The 25,824-nt window shown below is 44.5% G+C and overlaps 1 protein-coding gene and 1 non-coding gene across 4 annotated transcripts in view; both read left to right on the top strand.

Moving 5' to 3' along the window:
* The first annotated feature begins 10,636 nt into the window (after window positions 1–10,636).
* On the top strand, window positions 10,637–10,708 carry TRNAP-AGG (transfer RNA proline (anticodon AGG)). The gene has a single exon. It is a non-coding gene; the product is annotated as a tRNA-Pro (tRNA).
* A 14,146-nt stretch (window positions 10,709–24,854) lies between these two features.
* GABRP (gamma-aminobutyric acid type A receptor subunit pi) overlaps window positions 24,855–25,824 on the top strand; it is a 48,682-nt gene continuing 47,712 nt past the window's right edge. For 2 of the 3 annotated variants that reach the window (XM_077312968.1, XM_077312948.1), the window contains exon 1: window positions 24,988–25,027. The gene's annotated coding sequence lies outside the window, so the exon portion shown is untranslated. The other variant, XM_077312957.1, reaches the window with a different exon arrangement.

Raw genomic sequence — 25,824 nt, 5'->3', positions numbered from 1 at the left:
TCCTCCACATGCAGCCAGCTGGGTGACCTTTGGTCAGTCCCAGTTCTCTTAGGGCTCTCTCAGCCCTACCTGCCTCACAGGGTATCTGTTGTGGGGAGGGAAAGGGAAGGCAATTGTAGGGTTACCTACAAAGGGAAGGCACTTAGAGATTTTATGATGCTTGCTGGGTGGCCTTGAGCCGCCATAGTTCTCTCCAAGCTCTCTCAGCATCACCGGCCTCACCGGGTGTCTGTTGAGGGAGAGGAAGGGGAGGTGATTAAAGCCACTTAGAGACTCCTTCAGGGAGTGAAAAGCGAGGTTTAAAAAAAACAAACAGCTCTTCCTTTTCTATTGCTAATCTTATGCTCTTGGCCAGGGGTAGTCAAACTGCGGCCCTCCAGATGTCTATGGACTACAATTCCCAGAAGCCCCTGCCAGCGAATGCTGGCAGGGGCTTCTGGGAATTGTAGTCCATGGACATCTGGAGGGCCACAGTTTGACTACCCCTGCTCTTGGCACTGAAGATGGCTTTTAGTTTAAAAACCTGCACAGGACACAAATTATTCTAACACGGATTTTTTTCAGAGTTACCTATTATTCCCTTTTTGTCCAGCCTTCCCCTGTGAGACTGGCTACTTCTGTGATGACATTTCAGGGAGAGGAGCTGTGAGGATCACTTGCCCAGGACCCTGCAATGGAAGAAGGCCCTGAAATTCAAGCTCCAGTGCTTTACTCACTGGGCCTCAATGAGTCTCCAACCATAGTGCTTCCAAACAATCAGAGAACAATTTTGGACACCGATCTCGGAATAAAACAGACTCGATGACTGAACTGCCCCGATGACTTCCCCTGTGTGAATATTGCAAAATTCTGCATTCGGCAGTACAACATTCCAGGAAACCTGACATTTAGCTCTGAATGAGACTAGGCCTTGGGGCACATTCCTTTGAAAGGGACAGTGCAGGTTGTGTCCTGGGTTGGATCCCGGGGTTGATTTCGGTTCTCAGGACTCCCTCGCCTCCTTTGTCCTGCTGTAGCCTGAGATGCTGCCTGAAATGCCCCTCCGAGGACAGGGGGCCCCTAAGGACATCATGCTGGGTGAATCCAGGGTCATGCAGCAGGGGAAGGGGGAGAAATGACTAAACCTGCCTCCCACTTATATGAGTGAGTCAGGATCCCCTTCCCCCTCTGGGCCACCAGCAGCCGCACATCCCCTTGGCTCAGAGGCACCTGCCTTTCCCCTGCCCCCCTTCCATCTTCCAGGGTAGGGCACAGGGAGAAAACACAGCAGTCAGTCTATGGGAGATCCCAGTTGGCTGCCAAGTTCTCCCCCCCCCCACCCCTCCTGGAAGTGCTTAACCTCCTTCAGCTCTGAGCCAGGCAGCCTGGATCCTCCTTCCCGTCTCTCCTCCTCACCAGACACATAGGGGCAGGACAGTGGCAGAGCTGCCCTCCCCATGGCGGCAGGTGTCAGAACCCGGAGTAATGCCCTGATGACTCCATCTTTGCTCAAGTTAATTTAAGTTACATTCTTTGCCTTGTTTTAGTTATGCTGTTGCCTAGTTTGTTATGCTCTTTGTCTTCTTTTATTTATGCTGCTACCTAGTTATGCCCCTTGTCTTTTTTTAGTTATGCTGTTGCCTAGTTTAAGTTATGCTCAGTTATGTTCTTTGTCTTCTTTTAGTTATGCTGTTGCCTAGTTTAAGTTACGCTCTTTGTCTTCTTTTTGTTATGCTGTTGCCTAGTTTAAATTGTTCTTTGTCTTCTTTTAGTTATGCTGTTGCCTAGTTTAAGTTATGCTCAGTTATGTTCTTTGTCTTCTTTTAGTTATGCTGTTGCCTAGTTTAAGTTATGCTCTTTGTCTTCTTTTTGTTATGCTGTTGCCTAGTTTAAGTTATGCTCTTTGTCTTCTTTTTGTTATGCTGTTGCCTAGTTTAAATTGTTCTTTGTCTTCTTTTAGTTATGCTGTTGCCTAGTTTAAGTTACGCTCTTTGTCTTCTTTTTGTTATGCTGTTGCCTAGTTTAAGTTACGCTCTTTGTCTTCTTTTTGTTATGCTGTTGCCTAGTTTAAATTGTTCTTTGTCTTCTTTTAGTTATGCTGTTGCCTAGTTTAAGTTATGCTCAGTTATGTTCTTTGTCTTCTTTTAGTTATGCTGTTGCCTAGTTTAAGTTATGCTCTTTGTCTTCTTTTTGTTATGCTGTTGCCTAGTTTAAGTTACGCTCTTTGTCTTCTTTTTGTTATGCTGTTGCCTAGTTTAAGTTACACTCTTTGTCTTCTTTTTGTTATGCTGTTGCCTAGTTTAAGTTATGCTCTTTGTCTTCTTTTTGTTATGCTGTTGCCTAGTTTAAGTTACGCTCTTTGTCTTCTTTTTGTTATGCTGTTGCCTAGTTTAAGTTACGCTCTTTGTCTTCTTTTTGTTATGCTGTTGCCTAGTTTAAGTTATGCTCTTTGTCTAGCCAAGCTCTGATGTGTGCATGTGCATGTGTATGTGTGTGTGTCTGTCTCGGCACTTGGCGGATTAGAGTTTAGACTTGATTCTGCTTAAATAACATAGATTATTAAATCTCTCCTCTTAAATTAACCCAGATATTTCTTGTACCTTACTTACCTGTGCGTGGCTACCCCTTGGGATCCTAGTGGATGAACTGATGTACCTGTGGGGCCTAAAATCTGGGAGAGGTTTGCCATAGAGTGTGGACTTCTCTCCTGGTGGTATAGTCCTCCCAAGTGTTTGACCAACAGTACTTGGTGCCCTGTCTGTGTCTTGCCCACCACTGAGGTCCACATGGCAGGGACCTGTCAGCATTCTGTGCTGCTTGTCCTATCTCTGGAATTGTGGGGTGACCTCCTAGAACCATTTTAGGGCAGTATGGGCTGTCATTGGGTGCCAGAGAGGGGCGAGGCGAGTGTGTGTGTGTCAGTTCTGATTGGGTCCACACTTGGTCAGTATCCTGAGCTGCTTGGGTTCCAAAGGACGTAGCCACAGCTGGGGGGCAGGGTCAAAGACAAGGGTAGGCCCACGTAAAGCGAGTTACAGAAGTCTAACCTGGAAGTGACCATTGCATGGATCACTGTGGCCAAGTGATCCGAGGACAGGTAGGGCGCTAGTAGCTGCGGTTTGCGCAGATGAAAAAATACCATCAGGGCCACCTTCATGATCTGAGCCCCTATAGAAAGAGAGGCATCAAAGTTCACCCACAAATTCCTAGCTGTTGGTGCAGGTGTTAAATGCACCTCAGGCATAGTAAATATGCTGCCTGATCCTAGTTGCACCAGCAAAGGGGGCAGTTGGCTCTCTATTCAGATGTGGGACCCCTCTGCAGGATTGCTCGGTAAAAGATCCTTGAAATCTGTTTCTTGAACTCTGGTCTCCTTATTAGGAATTTGGCTGAATGACGAGGCTAGTTAGTCATCCAGGGGTTATGGCTCCTCCACAAAAGAAGGAAGCAGTTAGAGGAGGACTGACAGGTGAAGGTCATTCTCCCAGCCCAACATCTGGGTGGTTTCTTCATCTTGCTACTGTAAATTTCTTGGTGTTTCACTTCCGTCTACCGTTTGGAACAGATGTGGATTGGCCTTGATAAACGATGTGGATTGGCCTTGATCTTACATCACACTTTCTGCCTGGCAGAGACATTCTTCGCAAATTACTGTGAGGGAAGGTGGTAAAATCATAAGATAAATGGAAAGTAGAATTCCAAACATCTAGATGTTTGGTTTAGTCGCTTATCTCTCTCCATCTATCATAACAACGTTGTTTATCTTTTAATTTGTCATAATGACATTGTCTAGACCAGGCTTTCTCAACAAGGGTTTTGTGAAACCCTGCGGTTTCTTGATGGCCCTGGGAAGATTTCTTGAATGGGGAGGAGTTGATTAATTAGTAATCTATTTTAAAAATTAGTTAAACATTCATTATGTGATAGTATTATTAATTAATTAATTAATTTAATTTGTATATTGCCCTCCTTTGCAGGCTCACATATGGTCATGTTGACCCTTCCCCTCCCCCGAAATGGCCAATGATGTTCCTGGAAGGGGTTGGGAGGGGTACCCAGTGTGCATGTACACAGTTGGCCTTCCCAACCATATTCTGCACAATCGCACCACTTCTGGGGTTTCTCAAAGCCTGAAGAATGTTTCAGGGGCTTCTCAATGGTAAAAAAGTTGAGAAAGGCTGGTCTAGACCAGTGATCTGCAACCCTTTTCAGGCTGCGGACTGGCGGTGGCGGGGAGGGCGATTGCCCGGCCGCGCATGCTGTGCATGTGCGGCCAGGTCGTGCATGCGCATGCCGTGCATGCGCGGACGCAAATGCGCATGCGCGGCACTCCCGCAAAGGAGACAATATGCAAATTAAATTAATTAATTAATAATACTATCACATAATGAACGTATAACTAATCTTTAAACAGCCCGGCGGCGAAGCCGTTCCGGTGGCCGGGAGAAGCCGCCAATCGCCGCCTCCCCATCCGCCCGCATGTTGAGGGACCTTGCCGCCTCCCCCCGCCAGGGCGGGGCACGATGCGCCGGAAGCCACTGCCCAGCCTGGCCCGCCTCCTCCGTTACCAGCCGCAACTTCCAGCCACTGCGCCGCGCCCACTCTCCTTCGCCCCGCCAACTGCGCCCCATGCCCATCAATGGCTCGGGGGCGGCCGCGGCCAGCACTAGCCCACCCGCTTTCCCGCCATTGCAGACCAGCCCCCGGGCTGCAGCCCCCGGGCTGCAGCATCGTCGCCGGCGCCGCTTCCAGCAGCAGCTTCTTACTTCAGCCCTTGGCCCCTGCCTGCGTGGCCAGCAACAGGCCGCCCTGCCACCTGCAGCCGCCAGCAACCCTACCTACACTGTCACCGCTGCCCGACCCGGATGCACCCACCAACCTGGTAAGCCTCCCCACCACACTGCGTGCCCCAGCTAGAGCCCGCAGCGAGCTTATTTTCTAGTTTTTAAAATAGATTACTAATTAATTAACTCCTCCCCATTCAGGAAATCTTCCCAGGGCCATCAAGAAACTGCAGGGTTTCACAAAACCCTTGTTGAGAAAGCCTGGTCTAGATAAACAACGTTGTTTGGAATTTTACTTTCCATTTGTCTTATGACCAACTTCCCTCATGGTGCAAATGCGCATGTGTGGCCCAGTGCGGCCTGGTGGAGGCAAGGAGCCGTAGCCCGGTGCCAGGGCTTTCGCAGCCTAGCACCGGGCCGCGGCCCGGTGGTTGGGGACCACTGGTCTAGACAATTAGGGCCACTTTGGGCTAGTTTTTGTTATGGTGCTCCACCCCCAACCCCACAACAGACACCCTCTGAGGTGGGTGAGGCTGAGAGAGCCCTGATATTCCTGCTCGGTCAGAACAGCTTTATCAGCGCTGTGGCAAGCCCAAAGTCACCCAGCTGGCTGCATGTGGAGGAGGAGCAGAGAATCGAACCCGGCTCGCCAGATTAGAAGTCCGCACTCCTAACCACTACACCAAGCCGGCTCTCAAGAAGAACAAGAGGAACTTGCTGCAATGTTAGCTGGATGACTGGTTAACCACACAAATTGATTATATCAGGCAGATTCTCCCTCATCAAACGCTGAGACCCAGCTTGGTGTCGTGGTTAAGAGCAGCGGCCTCTAATCTGGAGAACCCAGTTTGATTTCCCACACTCCTCCTCCATGTGTAGCCAGCTTGGTGACCCTTGGGTATCTCAGCCTTACCTACCTCATAGGGTGTCTGTTGCGGGGAGAGGAAGGGTAGGTGATTATAAGCCACTTTGACTCATTTTTGTAGCAAAAAGCGAGGTACAAAAAAACCCACTCTTCTTTTTCCTGCAAGTTCTATCCAACTTCTGTTCACCTGCTGTTAAAATAAAAGCTGTAAATTACTTATTGGCAACATTAATTAAGATGACTTACTTAACATTTGGGAGTAAGCTCCCTTGAATATAACAGGAATGGTTTCTGAGTAGCCATGCGCAGGGTTCTCTCTGAAACTCAAGATGGCAGGTGGGACGGCCATTGGTATTCTTGGCTTCTTTTGTGTTGGCATTTGTGCCTAGTAGAAGGTACTCACAGGTGGCTATAGGTAGAGTTGCCCACTCTGGTTGGGGAAATTCCTGCATGCTTGTTGCTTACTACAACTTTCACTCATGCTGAGATCTCGATAAAGAACTGTTCGTAGACCCAGTAGCCTGGTTTTCTTCCATGAACCTACAAATTTAACAGATCCTGGGGAAGGCAGGAAGACATAACATCTCAGCAGGGTGTAATGCCACAAAGTTCATCTTCCAAAGCAGCCATTTCCAAGGGAACCCGACTCCTTAGTCTTAAAGATCAGTTGTAATTCCAGGAGATCTCCAAGCCCCACCAAGAGGTTGTCAGCCTTAACAATAGGTCATTAACTCTTGTTCAGGAAGGCCTGCTCTGGTTATGGCTAAATGTTGACGTCATGAATTAGAACTTTTAAGTATCATTTCGATGTTTGAATGTTTAGTTTGATTTAAAAGTACAACAGCATAAAAGTTGCCAATTTCTTCTCTCCCCCCATTTTTTCTCATGAAACATGTCCCACAGAAAAATAATCCCATGTCAACCTAGGAATTATTTAAAGCACGCTATAATTAAGGTTTTGCAACAATGTTAATAATTTCTGGAATCCTCTAACTTTCTTACCCACACCCTTAAAATTCTTAAACTCAAGAGAGACGTGTTTTTATGGGAAAATGGCACACAGTGTTACCTGCTGCTGTCATTTCAGTCTATGAAATATTAGTGTAGTAATGAGCTTGTACTCTGGGCTGAATACTCCGACTTGCAAGATCTTGTAAGATGTCAGAAGTTAAGCAAGGTCAGCTTTTGCTAGCAGTTGGATGGGAGACCTCTAAGGGATGTTAGGGTCATGATGCAGAAATGGGCAATGGTAGACCACCGCTGAACGTCTCTTGCCTTGAAAACCTTGGAGTGGATTTTATTAGCACTACTTTCAGGAAAAGCGGGTTATTGTTTTTCCTTTAAAGGGCATAGAGGGGGCTCTAGATAGAAATAAAACCCAGAACCGTGCTAGCCTGTTACAATCCTTCTCGACTTTTTTACTGTTGGAAAACCCCTGAAACATTTTTCAGCCTCCGAGAAACTCCAGAAGTGGCGTGATCGAGCGGAATATGGTTGGGAAGTAGAGCTGTGGACAAGCCCACCCGGGGCCCCTCCCCTCCCCCCCTCAAGCCCATCATTGTCCATTGTGAGGGAGTAGAGGTCAACATGACCATATCACCCAATAAATGTTTAACACATTTTAAAAAAAATAATTAACTCCCACCCATTCAGGAAACCCTTCTAGTACCGCCCAGAAACTCCACTACATATTAGACAAACAAGCAAGAAAAAAGTTCTCTCTTCCTCAAAAATCTTCAGTTAGTATAACTGTCTATTTTACCATTATCTTTTGCCACTGTATTATTATTTTCATCATTTTCATAATCTTAACACAGCCTAAATAAAGCTGTAAGGGCTTAGTGGGAGGAGTTAGGGCGGGACAGACCATCGGAGCGCGACTGCCGGGGGCTCCCTTGCCTAGCGCCCACTGTATTTTAATTACAGCGGGCTTGATTACTAGTTATTATATATGCCATGTTACATAACACATCAGATATTAACTGTGGTAATATATAAAAATAAATTAAGAAAACCCATAAGGTGTTTCATATTTAAAAAGCAAATTAAAAATCAAGGATATTGTTTGATTTTTAATTCTTTATACATTTAGGTTCAAATTTTATTCTTATTCTGCTTTAACAGAGTACTACATTTATTATAGAATTATATATACTATTTAAAATTTTTATTTGATCATTGTTATAACTTTATCTCCTGCTTTCATAGTAAACTTTCCTTTTTTCCTCAAATTTCTAATCTATTTTTCAAAAATGAGGGTAACTTTGCTATTATACTCAGCCAGCTTATTATTCCATTATTCTAAATTTGGCCAGACCTCAAATTTAAGGTGACCAGATTGTCCCACTTTTGGAAGGACATCTGGGGGCACCAGGCAAATTGTACTTATGTTGAAATTAAAAAAATATGCATTACAATACTATTTTTGCGTTCTATGAAAAAAATTTTTTGCTCCATACACATCAAATTTTTAATCAAGAGCCCCTCCCCCCCTGTCAATGGTGTCCCTCTTTACCAATGTTACAATCTGGTCACCTTAATCAAATTTCTGTTGTGCTGTGTAAATATTTCTAGCAGTGTCATCATATATTCATGTATCTCTAAAAACGTTTGGTAGTTTATTAGGCAATATTCCTTATAACATATTCTTGGCTTCCATATGGAATTTATCTTCTAATATATTCTGCATTTTCCCATGCATTTCCTTCCAATTTTTTTTCCAAGTCCACCAAATATGATTTTAAAAGTTCCATCTATTTCTTGGCATTTCCGACATTTCCATTTATAATTTTAATCTATTTTCTCAATATCCCTTGGGTTAATGCGCTATCTAAGAAAACCTTTTATACCAATTTTCTTTTAATGTCTGGCTGGCTGTGAATTGGATTCCCCCCCCCCCTTAATCATTCCCATTGGTATATTGATATTTGCTTTATAAAATTCTGCATCCATTTAATCATAGATTTTTTTACTTGTTCTTCCATTTCCAAGTGAAACAGTAACTTATACTTCCATTATAATAAATGATATTTTGTTTTTAAATTATCTTTTCAAACTTGGTCTTCTCTCTTGGACCATTTTCCTTTTAAATTATTTTCCTTAATCTTGATATTGATTGATAATATATTAGCCCATTTATATTGATTCCTTCATTGTTTATATCTTGCCAAGATTTAAACTTGCTCTGAGCATTTAACATAATATTATAGTTTTAAAAGACAGTTTTCCTTCCTAATGTTTTTATTGTGATACTAGGGGTCAAGTCCGTTGCATTAAGGAATACAGTGGGTGCTAGATTTGGGGTGGGTGGGGTGGAAGTACTCTGCAACTACAATAATAATATTTATTTATTTATTTATTTATTTAGATTTATATACCGCCCTCCCCGAAGGCTCAAAAATAATTCAAAAATAGCAAAAAGAAAAAAAATCATATTAACATGAGTAAAATCAGTATATTATTTTAAATTATGTTAAAGATAAAAAGGAAAAAGAGAAAGAGAAAGAAACCAGTATGTATGTAACTAACTATGGTTGCCAGCTCCAGATTGGGGGAAAACAGGAGACTTTGGGGGTGGAGCCTGCAAAGGATAGAGTTTGTGGAGGGGAGGGACCAACAGGGCATAATGCCACAGTCCCCCGTGACTTCTTTGGGTAGTTCCCCTTCCAAACAGCCATTTTCTCCTGGGGAACTGAACTGTCTTGTCTGGAGATGAGCTGTAATTCTGGGGGGCATTTCCACACATCAGCTTAAAAAGTGTTATGCCAGCTGAATGGCAAATCGCTATCTCCCCCCCCCCCCCCACTTCCGAGCCTCTCCTCACCTTTTCTTCTGTCTCACCTTCGGCTGCACCTTTTCGCATGTCTCACCCTTCACAACTGCTGTTGGAAATGGCGGAAGAGAACAATCCGCCTTATATGCATTGTGCTTCCACCTGTCATTCAATGCAGGGAACCAATCCCCTGTCTCCATATTTTAACGGTCCCGTAATGCCCGCTAATTTTTTTAAAAAATGCATACTTCTCCGTTGAAACGCCTGTGCCTAGAATCATAGATGTATAGTGCTTTTTGAACGCCACCCTTTATGGGATCATGAGTCCTTTGAGACATTTAAAAGTTAATATCGTTCCTAATTTTTTTTTGGGGGGGAAGAAAACTTTTGAGAGGCATACTTTGTGTTACAACTTTGAAAAAAAAAATATTTTATTTCTGGCATCGGCTGCATGCTTGTCCGCCAATTTGTTGCTCCAGGAAGTTAACCATTAAAAAAAAAAGAAATTCCCATTCCTGGGTAACAAGGGAGAGGGAGGTGGGTGTGAGGTTGGGACTAGGCAGGCGTGGTTGAGCCTCCATACCTTTTCTCTGCTGGTTGCTCTCCTGTAGCTACCGCTAAATAAGTTGATAACTCCATTTTATGTGATTCCGCAACTAGTGCTTTAAAATGGAGGATGTAATCAGCTGATTACGCTGGATGTTGGGGACGTTATGTGGAGGGGCCGGAATGTAATGACTACATCAGGTAAGCATTTCACTACATTTAATGGGTCCGGAAATGCCCTGGGGATTCTCCAGGTCCCCCTGGAGGATGGCATCCCTGTGAACTTTGAAGTGCAGCTCAATCTCCTGGATCCTTACTTACTAAAAACCTTCAAATTCAAGGGGCCCTACTCCCAAGTAAGTGGGCTCTAGGTCAATGCAGCTAGCAACTCAATGTACACTTTGTTCCCATCCATGTACACAGAGATGAGGCAGACTGAATGTTCTCCGGGCTCCACCCAGTGGTTCCAGCACTGTGCCTGGTGAGCAGCTTGTCAAACTGGATCCCAAATCCAAGAGCTCTTCTTCAGACATGGCAGGAAAAGCCAGGTTACAGCCTTGGGAGGATGATTGCCTTCTGAGCAAAGAAAGGGTTAAGTGCTTGGAAGTGGGCCCAGGAGCAGAAGGCATCAGGCAAGCAGGCATTGCCGGTCTGCCTGAAGAGAACATCTGGAAGGCATCCATCACAACTGGCTCGTTGGTCTAGGGGTATGATTCTCGCTTAGGGTGCGAGAGGTCCCGGGTTCAAATCCCGGACGAGCCCTACTTTTTGTCCGGCAGCAGAGAAAGAAGCAGAATTAAGTCAGATCCTTGCATTCTAGTTTCTCAACCAAACTGTACCAACCAGTTTCTCTCTGCAGGCCAGGCATGTCAAAGGGCTCTGGGGGAATTTAGTCATTTTGCAGATTAATTCTCCCTCACTTAAGGTCTCTTTAGGCGTGCAGTTTTACACCTATGCTGCCACTGAGGGAATCTGCGGGAGTTACTTGGGAGTGAATATTTTCTTTCTTTAATTCATTTGTACCCAAATCAGTTGACAGTATTCTGCCTTCTACTATTTTCATCCTGCGAGGTGGGCTCGGCTGAGAGAACTCAATTGGCCCAGGATCACCCAGCAATCTTCCACGACAAGAATTTGGATTTGTACTCGGGTCTCGGAGACAATAATATGATACTTTCAGCCACCAGCTCCTCTGTGTCTGTTGTTATTTATTTGTAAAGCTCCTGCAGGCTGAAATGTGAGATTAGGGAGGCAAAAGAAGGGAAGAAGTCAATATTCATTGCAGTTTGGGGGCAGGAAAGAATTTTCCTCCAGGTCAGATTGGCCCAGGGATCCTTCTCTTGGCATCAGTCAGGGTCCCTGGGGGCGGGAGAGGTAATTGTGAATGTCCTGCATTGTGCAGGGGATTGGACTCGATGACCCCTGGAGGTTCCTTCCAGCTCTGTACTTCTATGTTTCCTGTACTTTTGCCTCAGGATGAATGGAGAAAGATGAGCCAAAAAGCCATTGAAAGGCCTGGTTCTCAGGATGCACAAACAGCTTCAGGAAATACATGTGGCAAATTTGAAAAATTGTACCAGAAGTTTTTTCTGTCTCCACAAGTACACATTTACTTGATGGATGATCTCTGGGCAATGCCAGCATGTAAAACATCTGGCAAACCACTGCTGCAGCTGGCTTGTTGGTCTAGGGGTATGATTCTTGCTTAGAGTGTGAGAAGTCCTGGGTTCAAATCCTAGATAAATCCTGTTTTTTGCCTAAAGAGATAAGCTTCACAGTTCTTCACCAATGGCATGCACACAGCACTGGCAAAATATGCCAGTGATACAAACAGATGTTTTAATTCATTGGGTGCCAGCTCTAAAGAAACTAAATTTATTTTTTATTTTATTATTATATACTGCTCCCGCCTGAGGCTCAGGATGGTTTACATGGAACTGGAGGGGGGAAGAACAGTACAAATAACATGATAAGTTGAACAATAGCAATACAGCCATAACAAGAGAACAATAACATAATGGAACAAACATGGTAAGAACGTCCATTTTAATTGTAACATACTGGCAGTCCCGTGGGATGGACATATCGGTGGTGGTTTTCATGGGAGGGGAGGCTCAGGGGCCAATGGGAAGTGGTTGAATTCAGGTCGACCTCAACCAAAAGCCTGGCGGAAGTGCTCCCTTTTGCAGGTCCTGCGGAATTGTTCAAGTTCTGTCAGGGCTCTGATCTCCTCTGAGAGCTCATTCCACCAGGTGGGGGCCAGGATGGAAAAAGCTCTGGCCCTGGTTGAGGACAAGCGAGCTTCTTTGGGGCCAGGGATCACTAGGCAGTTGGTAGTAGCAAAGCGTAAGGCTCTTTGAGGGGTGTAGGCTAACAATATTGATTGGCTAACCAATGTGCCCTTGTTGCAGAAAAGTGGTCAGTGCCTCTAGACCACAGGAGGACACATCACCTGAGATTTTACAGAGTTAATCTGTTATCCAAAATAGTACTCTCAAGGGGAATTATGGGGAATTATAGATAACAAGAATTTAAGCCTGCTGTAAGCTTAACACAGTGGACACTAGCGGGGGGCACAGGATCAGCCTAGCTGCGTCCGCAACATGGCAAAGTTGTTCCCGAGGCCAGGAGAAGGCCGCCGCCCACCCACCCACCCAGAAGCGACCTGGTGCCTTCTCACGGCCCTAGGAGCAGCCTCGCCGTGTCCCTGCTCCTTTCCCAAGGGCGAGGGGAAGCCGGCCGGCGGACTTACCGTCGGGGAAGGCTTCTTCCTCTGAGTGGTGAGTCTCCGGCTGGCCCAGGCCAGGCCAGGCCAAGCAAAAGTGCGGCTCCCCATTGGCTGCTTGGCCCTGGATGAACACTCGGAGGGCCCAATCAGGATTGGGCCCTCCGAGTTTTTATCCCAGACAGGGCCCGCCCTTTCTCCTCCCACATTGCCCTTACTCAATTATTACTACCTGCAGAGCGGTTACAGATTGAGGCCAGGTAACTGCAGGGTCTTTTAACCAGCATTTATGGGGTCCTTTTCTCAGGTAGAAATCCTTTTAGATAAAGAATAAACTTAGCTTTCACTCAAGGATATTTGGGAAGATGTTGGGAGTACACCAGGCCATCTTGAGTTGTGTGAAATCCTGGGATTTCTTGGGGGCCTTGGAAGGGTTTCCTGAATGGGTAGTTAATGAATTTTTAATATGTGGTCATGTTGACCCCCCCCCCCAAATGGCCACTGATAGGACTGGAAACGGTTGGAAGGGCCTTGGGGGTGGGCATGTACACAGCTCTGCTTCCCAACCATATTTTGCACAATTGTGCCACTTCTGGGGTTTCTTGAAGTCTGAGGAATGTTTCATGGGTTTTTGCTTGGTAAAAAAGTTGAGCAAGGCTGGGGTACACACTCAAAACACACAAGAACAAATATACAAATTCTTAAGAAATGAAATGAAGGAAAATTGGTAGATTCAGAGTAGGGTTGGGTGATATTTACTTATTCCAGAAGAATTGACAATAAGAGGGGATTGACCAGCAGCATGACAGTGGAGGCTGAAGTCAGGAGATAGCAAGAAGACAGGTGAATGGATCACTGGGCACACCATAAGGGGCTGACAGCCAAATCTTATTGCCCGAGGCTAAGATCTACATGACGGAAACCCAAACAATAGCTGATGGGTTTGTTCCTGAGTACTGGAAGTTTCCCAAGAAAAGGCTAACTGTCGAGTATCGGCAAATATATGAGATGGTTTGACCAAATGTTTGCCTAGGCTGATAGACCCAAGTTATTCAAAAGGAGGATGAGGGAAATCAATAACAGGAAGGAGCGTCAATATGGGGATGCTAGTAATACCAAAGGCCGATAGATATGCTATATCAGGAGTAGTCAACCTGTGGTCCTCCAGATGTTCATGGACTACAATTCCCATGAGCGCCTGGCATGAGCTCATGGGAATTGTAGTCCATGAACATCTGGAGGACCACAGGTTGACTACCCCTGCGCTATATTATTCAATAGAGGTTGAATTTCACAATTTGGATATTCATGATATTTACATTCAAAGGACAACCATTGAGGAAAATTTCCATTTGAAAACAGGACATATCTAGAAACCGTTCTGGTTGGATCCTATACGACAGTGGTCCCCAACCTTTATGAGGCTGGGGACCGGCAGGGCATTGGTCCGCGCCCGTGGGCCATGCCCGCGCATCGGTCCGCGCCCGTGGGCCACGCCTGGTGATGCGCGGCCCGGCCCTGATTCCTCCTCCCCACCCTCCCACAGTAAGAAGCTTCCCGGGCCGCAAGCTTGTGGCCTGGGAAGTTTTTTACTGGGGGGGGGCGGGGAGAGGGAGCCACGGCCCGGCGCCATGGCCTTCACGGCCCGCGCCATGGCCTTCACGGCCCGGCACCGGGCTGTGGCCCGCAGGTTGGGGACCACTGCTATACGAGAATAAACAAATAAGAACAAAGAACCCTTTACTCCATTTATTCTGTAATAATTTTAGTAACGTGTTTGGGATGGGTTTTTTCTTCCTCTTATTGTATTCACTACAAACTGCCCCACTTTGTCTATATTTGCTTGTACAGCAAAGATTAATCAACACAAATGCTTGGGCAACATAACACGAGCCTTGAACTTGAAAACAAATTTTTTTCAACAAATAAATGATAGTGCATACAGATTAGAATGAGGCCTCCAGGCAACTGCATGTGCCCTTGCATTATGACAGCCCCGATTATACCCTCCTCTGGTCCCTTGCCTCCCCAAACCTCACATCTCTGAAATCTGCGGGTACTTCTAAACCAGAGCTGGCAACTCTAGAATCATAGAGTTGGAAGGGACCTCCTGGGTCATCTAGTCCAACCCCCTGCACTATGCAGGACACTCACAACCCTATCGCTCATCCACTGTAACCTGCCACCCCCTTGAACCTTCACAGAATCAGCCTCTCTGTCAGATGGCTATCCTGCCTCTGTTTAAAAATCTCCAAAGATGGAGAACCCACCACCTCCCGAGGAAGCCTGTTCCACTGAGGAACCCCTCTAACTGTCAGGAACTTCTTCCGGATGTTTAGATGGAATTTCTTTTGAATTAATTTTATCCCATTGGTTCTGGCCCATCCCTCCGGGGCAAGAGAGAACAACTCTGCTCCATCCTTGATGCGGCAGCCTTTTATGGCAGCCTCTACTTGGGATTTTTAAAACGTAAATGTGACCAAGTGGGTTGTTTGGGAGGTGAAAACTTTTCTAGGTAGCAGGGGTGTCTCTTATGCTTTGCTTCTTTGCACACCTTTGCATGAATGTTATGTGCCCGTTTGGGCTGCCATCTTGGAAGTCCATTTCATTGACAAACAAATCCCCTGTCTACGTTCTTTGCGTCATTCCGACTGGTACCGGGAAGCACCAACGGTTATCTTTATAGAAGGTTATCAATGTGAAAGTAATTTGGGAAACCCATTTGCGTCACTCTGAGCAGTGTGTCCTGATGGGTGTAAAGCTAATAAAGCCGAGCTTTTGGCCCCTTGTTGTTCACAACTATGGGAAATAAATAAACGATGCTGCCAGACGGGAATCTTCTTTATCACGTCAGATATTAAACGTAGATTTTTCTTCCTAATTATGATGTCCATCTGGGCTGCCAGAGCACCAAATGAAGCATTAAAGGATTACTTCTCTTTAGGCTGCGAGAGTGTTTGGTGAGGCGCATTTCCTAGTATTATCATATATTATTCATTGAGAAATCAAATGCACAAGGTGCTTTTCAAACAAATTACTTTAGGTTGCATATTCTTCACCCTGGATGATGTACAGGCTGTGGTGGTGTTTCTCATAGCATTCAACCCCAGGGTTGTGAACTTGATAGCCTCTAAAATTCCCTGAAGTGGAAAAAAAAAAGCTCTTTGTTTTCTTTATTTCAGCTCCTGTGCCAAGAAACAGGCTGTAATCCATGCACATTTATGTTGGGATAAAATTAGTCTTCTTGCAGTCATTTGGGGCCATTTTGCAACTTCATTTCTGAAAGAAAGAGCACCTTGGGGAGTGAATATATCTCTTTTCTTGTCATCTACTTCCTTAAGCTGCTTTCCTTGGGAGAGAAAATAATGGGTACCCGTATCTAACCCTCCCCCCCAGAATCATATATGCGCAAGGGTAGAATTATAGAATCATAGAGTTGGAAGGGGCCATACAGACCATCTAGTCCAACCCCCAGCTCAACGCAGGATTAGCCCTAAGCATCCTAAAGCATCCAAGAAAAGTGTGTATCCAACCTTTGCTTGAAGACTTCCAGTGGGGGGGAGCTCACCACCTCCTTAGGCAGCCTATTCCACTGCTGAACTACTCTGTGAAAAACTTTTTCCTGATATCTAGCCTATATCGTTGTACTTGAAGTTTAAACCCATTACTGCATGTCCTCTCCTCTGCAGCCAGCAGAAACAGCATCCTGCCCTCCTCCAAGTGACAACCTTTCAAATACTTAAAGAGGGCTTTCATGTCCCCTCTCAACCTCCTTTTCTCCAGGCTGAACATTCCCAAGTCCCTCAACTTATCTTCATAGGGCTTGGTCCCTTGGCCCCAGATCATCTTCATCGCTCTCCTCTGTGCCCTTTCAATTTTATCGACGTCCTTCTTGAAGTGAGGCCTCCAGAACTGCACACAGTACTCCAGGTGTGGTCTGACCAGTGCCGTATACAATGGGACTATGACATCTTGTGATTTTGATGTGATGCCTGTTGATACAGCCCAAAATGGCATTTGCCTTTCTTACCGCTGCATCACACTGCCTGCTCATGTTTAGTTTACAATCCACAAGTACCCCAAGGTCTCGTTCACACACAGTGCTACCTAGAAGTGTATCCCCCATCCAGTAGGCATGCTTTTCATTTTTCTGACCCAGATGCAGAACTTTACACTTATCTTTATTGAATTGCATCTTGTTCTCATTTGCCCATTTTTCCATTGTGTTCAGATCTCGTTGAACTCTGTCTCTATCTTCCGGAGTATTTGTCAGTCCTCCCAATTTGGTGTCATCTGCAAACTTGATGAGTAGTCCCTCCACCCCCTCATCTAGATCATTAATAAATATATTAAAAAGTACCGAGCCGAGCACCAAGCCCTGAGGTACACCGCTACTCACCTCTCTCCAGTCTGATGAAACACCATTGACAACAACTCTTTGAGTGCGGTTCTCTAACCAATACCCTATCCACCTAACTATCTGAAAATCCAGATTGCAGTCCTTCAACTTATCCATCAGAACATCATGGGGAACCTTGCTTTACTAAAATCCAAGTAAATGACATCAACCGAATTTCCCCGATCCAGCAAACCTGTTACTTGGTCAAAAAAGGAAACTAGGGGGGGTGTGGCTAAAGATGTCGTCCTGAGAGGGTGGCAGGGCATCTGCTCTGCTATCTCTGAAGCCTGACAGGGGTCAATTGTGCAAGCAATTGGCAGAAAAGAGGAGGGGTACGCAAACCTCACCTCACCTTTCTACCCAGGAAGTTCTTGGGGCCGTCTCCAATCCTTTAGGGAGTATATCTCCCTGGATTATAGGCTGTCAGCGTTCCAGGTCCAGAGGACGACTGCCATTTTCTACCTCGGACTTTCTTTTCTTTCTTTAATCTTAAAGTATCTGCTTCAACCCTACATGATGATTTACCACAAATGAACGCTTTGAACTGAGGGGAGGACTTCGGCTGAGTTCCAAAACATCATTTACTGCAAGTATCTCTCGCTTTTTTTTTCTCCGTCTCTCTTCCTGCATCAAAGCCCTTTGTTTCCCCCCTCCTCTTACTCTGCTCTGCCTGAAGCCACCTCGTTAAGAGGCAGGCTAATTCTCCTAACTAAGCAGAAGAAGGATTCAAATCAACTCGAATTAATTGGCAAAAGCTCTTATTGTAATTGTTTTGGTTTTCGGAGATAGAGATAAGAGCAGTGAATGTGAAAATCTCACGAGAACTTTGTGCCAGTACGAGAATCCCTGCCTTAACCGGCTTCAATACGTCACATGCCTGTGCCGGAACATTAGAGGATAAAACAGAGGACCTCTACTGGCCACTTGTAAAATTGTTTGGGGCCGGGTTTTTTTAAAGTCAAAATCATGTCTATGTTAAAAAGATTGGCTCATCTAATAGAGATACAAACCCAAGATTACAAAGTATTCTTAGATGGATTGATCAAAAATATCTCCAAGGAGATCCAAGATGGCAAGGAAGAAGTCTTCAATAGGAATGATGGATCAATAACAGTGACTGATGACAGCTTTAAACAAGGTGGAAAACCAACAGCAGAAGAGAAATCTGAAATTCATATCTTCAAGGAGATCCAAGATGCCAAGGAAGACGTCTTTAACAGGAATAATGGATCAATAACAGTGGCTGATGACAGCTCTAAACAAGGTGGAAAACCAACAGTAGAAGAGAAATCTGAAATTCTGGAGACGGAAAATGGGATGCCGGAGTTCTGCAGCCCAGATAAGGACACCCTTTTTAAAAAGACATACAGCCATCTCAAAGCAAGAGTGTACAAAAATCAATCAAAAGAAATATGGATCTGCAGTGAAAGTAACCGATTTAAAGGATCTCTCTGGGGAAAAAATTGTATTGATACTGGAGTCCAGGAGGTGCAACGGCCTCAAGATTTATCGATGCATATTTTGCGGGAAAGAGTACAACTGCACTTTCTACGCCAAAGGCCAATGGGACAGAATATAATTTTACGGGAACGACAAGATGTAGCAAGCCTCGAGATGAGACCCCCTTAAGAAGACCGAAAGCTCATATTGTTTTATGTTTAATGTTATACCGTATTCTATATTTCCATTTTTATGAAAAAGGGGAAGCAGTGTCTCTTTCGCTCTTGTTTTTTTTTTTTTGTCTCTTTTCTTTTATAGGCATATAGGTAATATAATCATTAGTGCTGAAAATGTAAAATGGGGTTCTCCCCCCTTATTTTTTCTTTCTTCTATTAGTGAATTGTCCTAGGACTAAAGCCTACACTGGATGGTTCTTAGAATGGGTCAAGCAAAAATTGTTTTGTAGATGTATTAGAACCAAGGATAAGGAGAAGCTATAGAAGACTGAAAGCTTATATTGTTCTATGTTTAATGTTAAGCATTTAATCTAAACCTGGAAATCTTATTATTCTCTGTATTAACAACATATACTGTATCCTATATTGCTATTTTTATGAAAAAGGGGAAGCAGTGCCTTTTTTCTCTCTTGTTTCTTTTTCTTAGTAGGCATATAGGTAATATAATCGTTAGCGTTGGAAATATAAAATGGGGCTTTCCCCTCTTATTATTTTTTTTATTGGTGTATTGTTATAGGGCCAAAGCTCATATTGATCTGTAGAAAATGCAAAGCTCTCAACTTATACCTGTCAGGATGGCTCTTAGAATGGGCCAAGTATAAATGGTTTGTAGATGTATCTGTATTAAGGATAAGGAGAAATTATGAAATCCTTTTGTAATTTTTTTTCTTTGTACATCTTTAAGGCAAAGCCCTACTTTCCTCTCCCTTTATCAGGGTATTGATACAGGGCCAAAACTAATACTGTGCTATAAGAAATGTTTAATGTTAAGCATCTAACTCAAACCTAGAAATATCTGCTAGGATAGCTCTCAGATTGTATCAAGCAGTTAATGTGAGGTCTACGATCTCTCAAGTAAGTTGATTAATAATAACTTTTCTTTTGTATATCTAAACAGGCTTTTTTTTTTTTTAATGTAGTGGAAATGTGGATGGCTCTTAGACTCATGGCTCTTAGAGTTTTGGGCAAAAGTTTATATCACTGTGGAGTCAATGTGGGGTCGTATATTCTCAAATGATGACTATATTTCTATCTTTATGAAAATAAAAAAAAATCATTATTAAAAAAAAAAAAAAAAAAAAAAAAAAAGGAAACTAGGTTGGTCTGGCAGGACCTGTTGGAGACAAATCCATGCTGACTTCCTTGGATCACCAAATTGTCCTCCAGATGCTTGCAGATCGCTCCCTTTAATATCTGCTCCATTATCTTCCCCACAACAGAGGTCAGACTCACTGGTCTGTAGTTTCCTGGGTCATCCTTCCTCCCTTTTTTGAAGATCGGAATAACGTTTACTCTTTTCCAGTCCTCCGGGACATCTCCAGTCCTTAAAGAGGTTCCGAAGATGATGGACAGGGTCTGTGCAAGTTCTCTGGAAAGTTCTTTGAGTACTCTCGGGTGCATTTCATCTGGACCAGGGGATTTGAACTCATCCAGTGCAGCTAAATGCCTCTCGACAACCTCTCTATCCATGTTAACCTGCCACCCAGACACTATCCTTTGGCTACGGCCATCTCTAGATGTGCCTAAACACTTTGACCTGTGGGAAAAAACAGATGTAAAATAGGCACTAAGCCTTTCTGCTTTCTCTGCATCTTTCGTTAGAGTTTGTCCATCCGCACCCAACAGTGGGCCTATTGCCTCCTTTACTTTACGTTTGCTCCTCACATAACTGAAAAATCTTTTCTTGTTACAATGGGCTTCCCTGGCCAATCTTAGCTCACTCTCAGCTTTGGCCTTTCTGATGATTGATCTACAGTGCCTAGTAACCTGTAGGTACTCTTCTTTAGAGCTCTGTCCTTCCCTCCATTTCCTGAACATTTTCCTTTTCTTTCTTAGTTCCTCTTGAAGTTCTCTGTTCATCCAAATAGGCTTCTTAGAGCTCCTGCAGTGTTTTCGTCTTTCTGGGATAGCCATTGGGTAGACTTATGGTATCTGTTAAATCCGTGGGTTCAGAGGTGGACGCAGACGCTGGTAGTGATTTGAGCTCTTTATTGTGCCCCCTGCATGGTACAGGAAGAACGGAAACTGTCCCACCCCCTACCCCATAAATACCCCAACTTATATGCATGCACAGATGATAGGATCTTCCTGCCAGTGCACGGTATTGGCCAGTTTCGCTTTAAACCGACAGGATCCTGCAGACGGGATCTAGCCATGCTTTGGCTAACTGCAGTGCAGACCACGACCCTGCCTCAAACCTCAAGCTCGGTCCGCAGCAGGTCGACCAACACAACAGCATCATTCTTGGTTGCAATTTTTTTTTTCATTTGCAAAATTTCAGAGAAGCCAGATGTGTATATCTATTTCATACAATAGGTTTCAGCAGCAAATTATCATTTTGCCTTGACCTGAGTTTACACGGGCATGAACTACATATACTCAGAAGAGTAAAGAATAGAATTTAAACATGATTTTTTAAAAAGAAGGTGGATATTGGCAAGGGGTTGAGTTTCACCACAGAGCACAGCCGGAAGTGTGGGAGTACCTGGTGTTCTGGGAGGAAAGCGTTCACATGGGACAAACTGCAAGTACGGAAAATAAACGGCAGGCTATTGGCTGGCTGCTTTCCATGTTCAGGACTAGCTGGCTTGTCCCTTGTGGTGTAACAGGGACAGAAACTACCAGATGCCTGGCTGCTCAGTCAAGACTGCCACATCGATCTCTGTCCCTGCCCCCCATCAACATAGAACCTGGCTGGTTTCTAACTCCCAAATGTATCAGAGAGCATTTACTGCTTAGTTGCATGTTTACATTTTTTTAGAAATAGGAAACACCTTTTTTTTGTTTTTGTTTTTTTTGCATTTTAATAAGATCAGTTCATGATTCATCGGTCCCAGGGAAATTGCGGTTCTTATCAGTTGCTAACGAGGAAAGTGTAAAACTGTGACAGATAGGGGTGGGCACGAACCAGCTCATGAATGCAAGTTGGTGAAGAATTTGTGGTTAGCTAATGGAATTTCATGGCAGGTCAACTAGCACAAACTTTCCAGAAACCTTGAAACAGTTTGTGAAGGTTTGTACATTTCTTCACAGACTGTCTCCACTTAAACAAAACCTTTACCAAGCTTCAAAGCAACCGGGGCTGGGGGTGGAATTTGCCAGCCCTGGAAACATTATTATCAGTTTCAAACTATTCATGTCAGTTTAAAGAAAGTCTCTCCTCCCCTTTACAGGCGTTCCTTTGTGTTCACTTCCCATTTTCTTGCAAATTCCCTTCCTGCTCGTATTTGTGACTTTGTGCCTTGAGATTACTCCTTTTAAGCTTACAGTGCCAGTGGCATCGGGTCTGCTGGGTGATCTGTGGCTGCATTAGTCCTGCTGGGCACAATGAACATTGTACTGGTTCCGCTGGGCTTGCAAGAACAGCCCCTCTTGCTAGGATTGTGATTGAGTTTGAGTTGGCACTGGGTTCAGCTGGGCATTAGTGTATTGCACTAGTTCTGCTGTGCTCCCACCCACCCCTGCTTGGATTGTGATTCTTTGTTTGACTTCAGTCCTGCTGAACTGGAATTGCCACATTGCCACTGGGTTTCATTGGCTACTCTGTGAATGCACTGGTATTTCTGGGTTCTCTGTACATTACACTGGTTCTGCAGGGCTTGCAAAAAATTCCCCCTCTTGCTTGGATTGTGATTGAGCTGGCATTGCCACATTGGCACTGGGTTCTGTTGGGCACTAATACATTGCACTGGTTCTGCTCAGAAACCAAGCATGCCACGAATCTAGAACTAAAATTAGCTGTATTTACCTAGTTCACACCCGTCCCTGCCAAGAAGCCCAGAAGAGACAGTGTGGCAGGTAGGCAGATGAACTGAAGTATTAGTATACAAGCTGGGAGAATGCAACATTAAGCAGCATCGCACCCTTCTAAGCCCATTGACTCCAATGAATTTAAAATAGCTCTTTTTAGGTTGGCACAGTTGAGTGTTGCTTTTTTTGCTTTCTCTCTGATGTATGTGTGTGTTGTGTTCATGTCTGTATGCTGGGCAGCACTGATGAATTTATGCACAGTACAAGCAAAATGCAAAACAAGTTTGGTGTAGGGAGGCAGAGACAGAATTAGCAAAATGTCCAGGGTAGCTGGACTACGGATGGCCTGCTCCCCAGCCTAATGAAACCCAAGGGTGCCAGCAATACTGGAATGTGCACCATAGTGATGCCAGCCTCCAGTTGGGACCTGGGGATCCCTTGGTATTACAACTCATCTCCAGACTACATAGATCAATTCCCTGGGAAAATTGTTCCCATAGATCAATTCCCTGGGATGCTTTGGAGGGTGGACTCTGTAGCATTGTAGCCCACTGAGGTCTCTGTCCTCCCCAGACTCCATCCTCAAATCTCCAGCTTGGATCTGGCAGCCCAAGCCCCCATCCCCCACTGGTGGCCAGGGGGACCTGACAACTCTAGTGAGACCCCACCCTAGATGTGCCAGCTTTGGGCTGGGAAATACTTAAATATTTTGGGGGTAGAGCTGAAGGAATGTGGGGTTTGTGACATAATGTCATAGTTCAGCTTTCAAATAGGCCATTATCTCCAGGTGAACAGATCTTCGTTACCTGGAAATCAGTTATAGTAGTGGGAGATCTTCAGCCACCACTTGGAGGTTGGGAATCCTACATCATCCATAATTTAACTTTAATGCTAGGAAACCTCAAAACTTCTGATCCAACCCTAAATATGATAACCCTTAATTCCCAAGTGGCATTTGCAGTCTGGTAACCATATTTCATTTTAAAACTTGAATAAGATTATTTAATTTTAAATATATATAATCCTGAACAATCATCTCAGAGCGCATGGATAAATAATCTTACACAGTGGGGCCATATACAAACCGGGTGTATTTTTATGCAAGCCTGGGAGAAACCACAGGTTTGCAGAACAATATGAAAAAAAATTTAAAACACAAGAGTGTTTAAATATTTTTAAAGCAAAGATCTGCTTCTTTAATAAAAGGATGTCACCAAGGTCCCACAAGATGGGAGTTGTGAGATGCTGGCAGCAATCTGAGGGATTGCTGGACATTGCTGAGCCTTGTCATGTCAATGGTGCAGGAGAGATAAAGTTAAGAAGGTAAAAGACAGGAGAAAGGGAAGACAAAGCAAGGAAGGTGGAAGAACAGGAGAGGTTAAAAGAGAAAGCTGAAGACGGGGTGGAGGGAAACAGAATGGTAGCTAGGAGGGGAGAGGTTGCAGATCTTTCTGAGGAGAAGCAAAGAGGAGCACCGATAGAGAGGGTGGGAATGAGGGACTAAGATTCCCCCACCCTCACAGGTCCCCCACTTGTCCAAATTAAACTAGTTGTTTTAGGAAATACATTTCTGACTGTAACTTCATACACACATAGAATTGGGAAGACGTTCTCATCTCAATGGTGATTCAAGATCGATACTCTTGATTCAAAGATTCCCTCTTCCCAAGTTTTGAGTGGGTAGGAGAAATTTGGACCCAGAGCTACATGGAATCAGAATTACTTCCTAGAGCCAGTGAGATAGTGAAAGAATTAAGGAAAGGTGGCAGCTGGATTAGCTGCCATGACCCCCGCCCTCAATTGCTCATGCTCAATCAATTGAGCAGTGGGAGAAAAAAATGGGGCAGGGGTGATGTCAAGGATGCTGTGCTTTCAACCCCAGCGGTGATATCACGGTATCTACAACAGTCTAGCAATTTCCCCCCCGATCCCTATGGTCTTTACCATAGCGATTGGGGAAATTCTTAGAATGTGAATCATTTCTTGTGATCACCCAGAAGTGATGTCACAGTGCCTGTGATGCTCCTCCTTCCCAGACTCCACTCTCTAAAATCTCCCAGCATATACCAGGCTGGCCACCCTAGTGGAAATACCAATGTATATCAAGTATAAACCAGATTAATAGCATTGGGTGGAGTGGGGGAGGCCCACTCTTAATAAATTTGAGTAAAGTCAGCATTGACTGGGATGATGAAAAAGTCAACCGTTCATCACCTAAAAAACCAAAACGTTTCGAATTAATTCAGTTGTATCATTTTTTAATTTCCTGCGCAAACCAAAAAAAAAAAGGTTTGACCATCCCTAATTCCAATTTATTGCTTCCAAAGTGTTCAATTTTTCAAATATAGCCACCCTCAGGAGACCTAGCTGGAATCCTAGGAGCACGCAGATTTCCTCACAAACGGATGACCTCACAAACAGAAGACCTCACAAACGGATGGCTAACAGATTTCCTCACAAACCAAATCCCAGTAGATTGAGTGAGTGGTGAGTGTCATGAGCCAAAATGTTAACCTGCTTGTTCCCTTCAGGTGAGTGTGTAGATATTTTTTTAAGCTGTAAAGGATGTTGACTGGTCAATGGAAACTGCTCCTGAGACATTAATTCCAACACAAAGGACATGTGGATGGTCCACAGAGTTGCAGTTCCATGTTGGGTGCTCAGGTCCCAGGTACTTGGAAGCTAAATTCAGATTGGGATTCTGTGAGGCTTTCAGTGAGGGACTGCCGACCTGAATACTCTATGCTCTGCCAACGCCAACTGGCAAATGATCCCTGGCCCTAAAGAAGTACGCTTGACTTCAACCAGATCCAGGGCCTTCTCAGCTCTGGCTCCCACCTGCTGGAATGAGCTCTCTGAGGAGATCAGGGCCCTGATGAAGCTTACTAAATTCCGCCGGGACTGCAAGATGGAGCTCTTCTGCTGGGCTTTTGGTTAAGACCAGTCATGACATTCTCCAAAAGAACTGATTGGACTTCTCTTCCTCTTCTCCTCAGTCTCCCACCACCTACTTGCCTTTCTAACTTTGACAGGCCAGTAATTTTCCCTCACTGGTGCTGAGAATCTGCATTTTATTTACAATCTTTAAAATTTTACATAGTTCTATTGTGTTGCTTTATTGTTTTTACTACCTAATCTATAATGTAATATGGTTTTTGAATCTGCTGTTAACCGCCCTGAGATGGTGAGTCCAAGAGGGGCAATATAAAAATAAAATACTAATTCTAAGAGTTGGTTTTTATATCCTGTTTTTCTCTACCCGAAGGAGTCTCAAAGTGGCTTACAATTGCCTTCCCTTTCCTCTCCCCACAACAGACACCCTGTGAGG

Source organism: Paroedura picta, chromosome 1 (assembly GCF_049243985.1).
Source record: "Paroedura picta isolate Pp20150507F chromosome 1, Ppicta_v3.0, whole genome shotgun sequence".
Lineage (NCBI taxonomy): Eukaryota > Metazoa > Chordata > Lepidosauria > Squamata > Gekkonidae > Paroedura > Paroedura picta.
The sequence above is the reverse complement of the archived record's forward strand: the minus strand, read 5'-3'. Positions and strand labels throughout refer to the sequence as shown.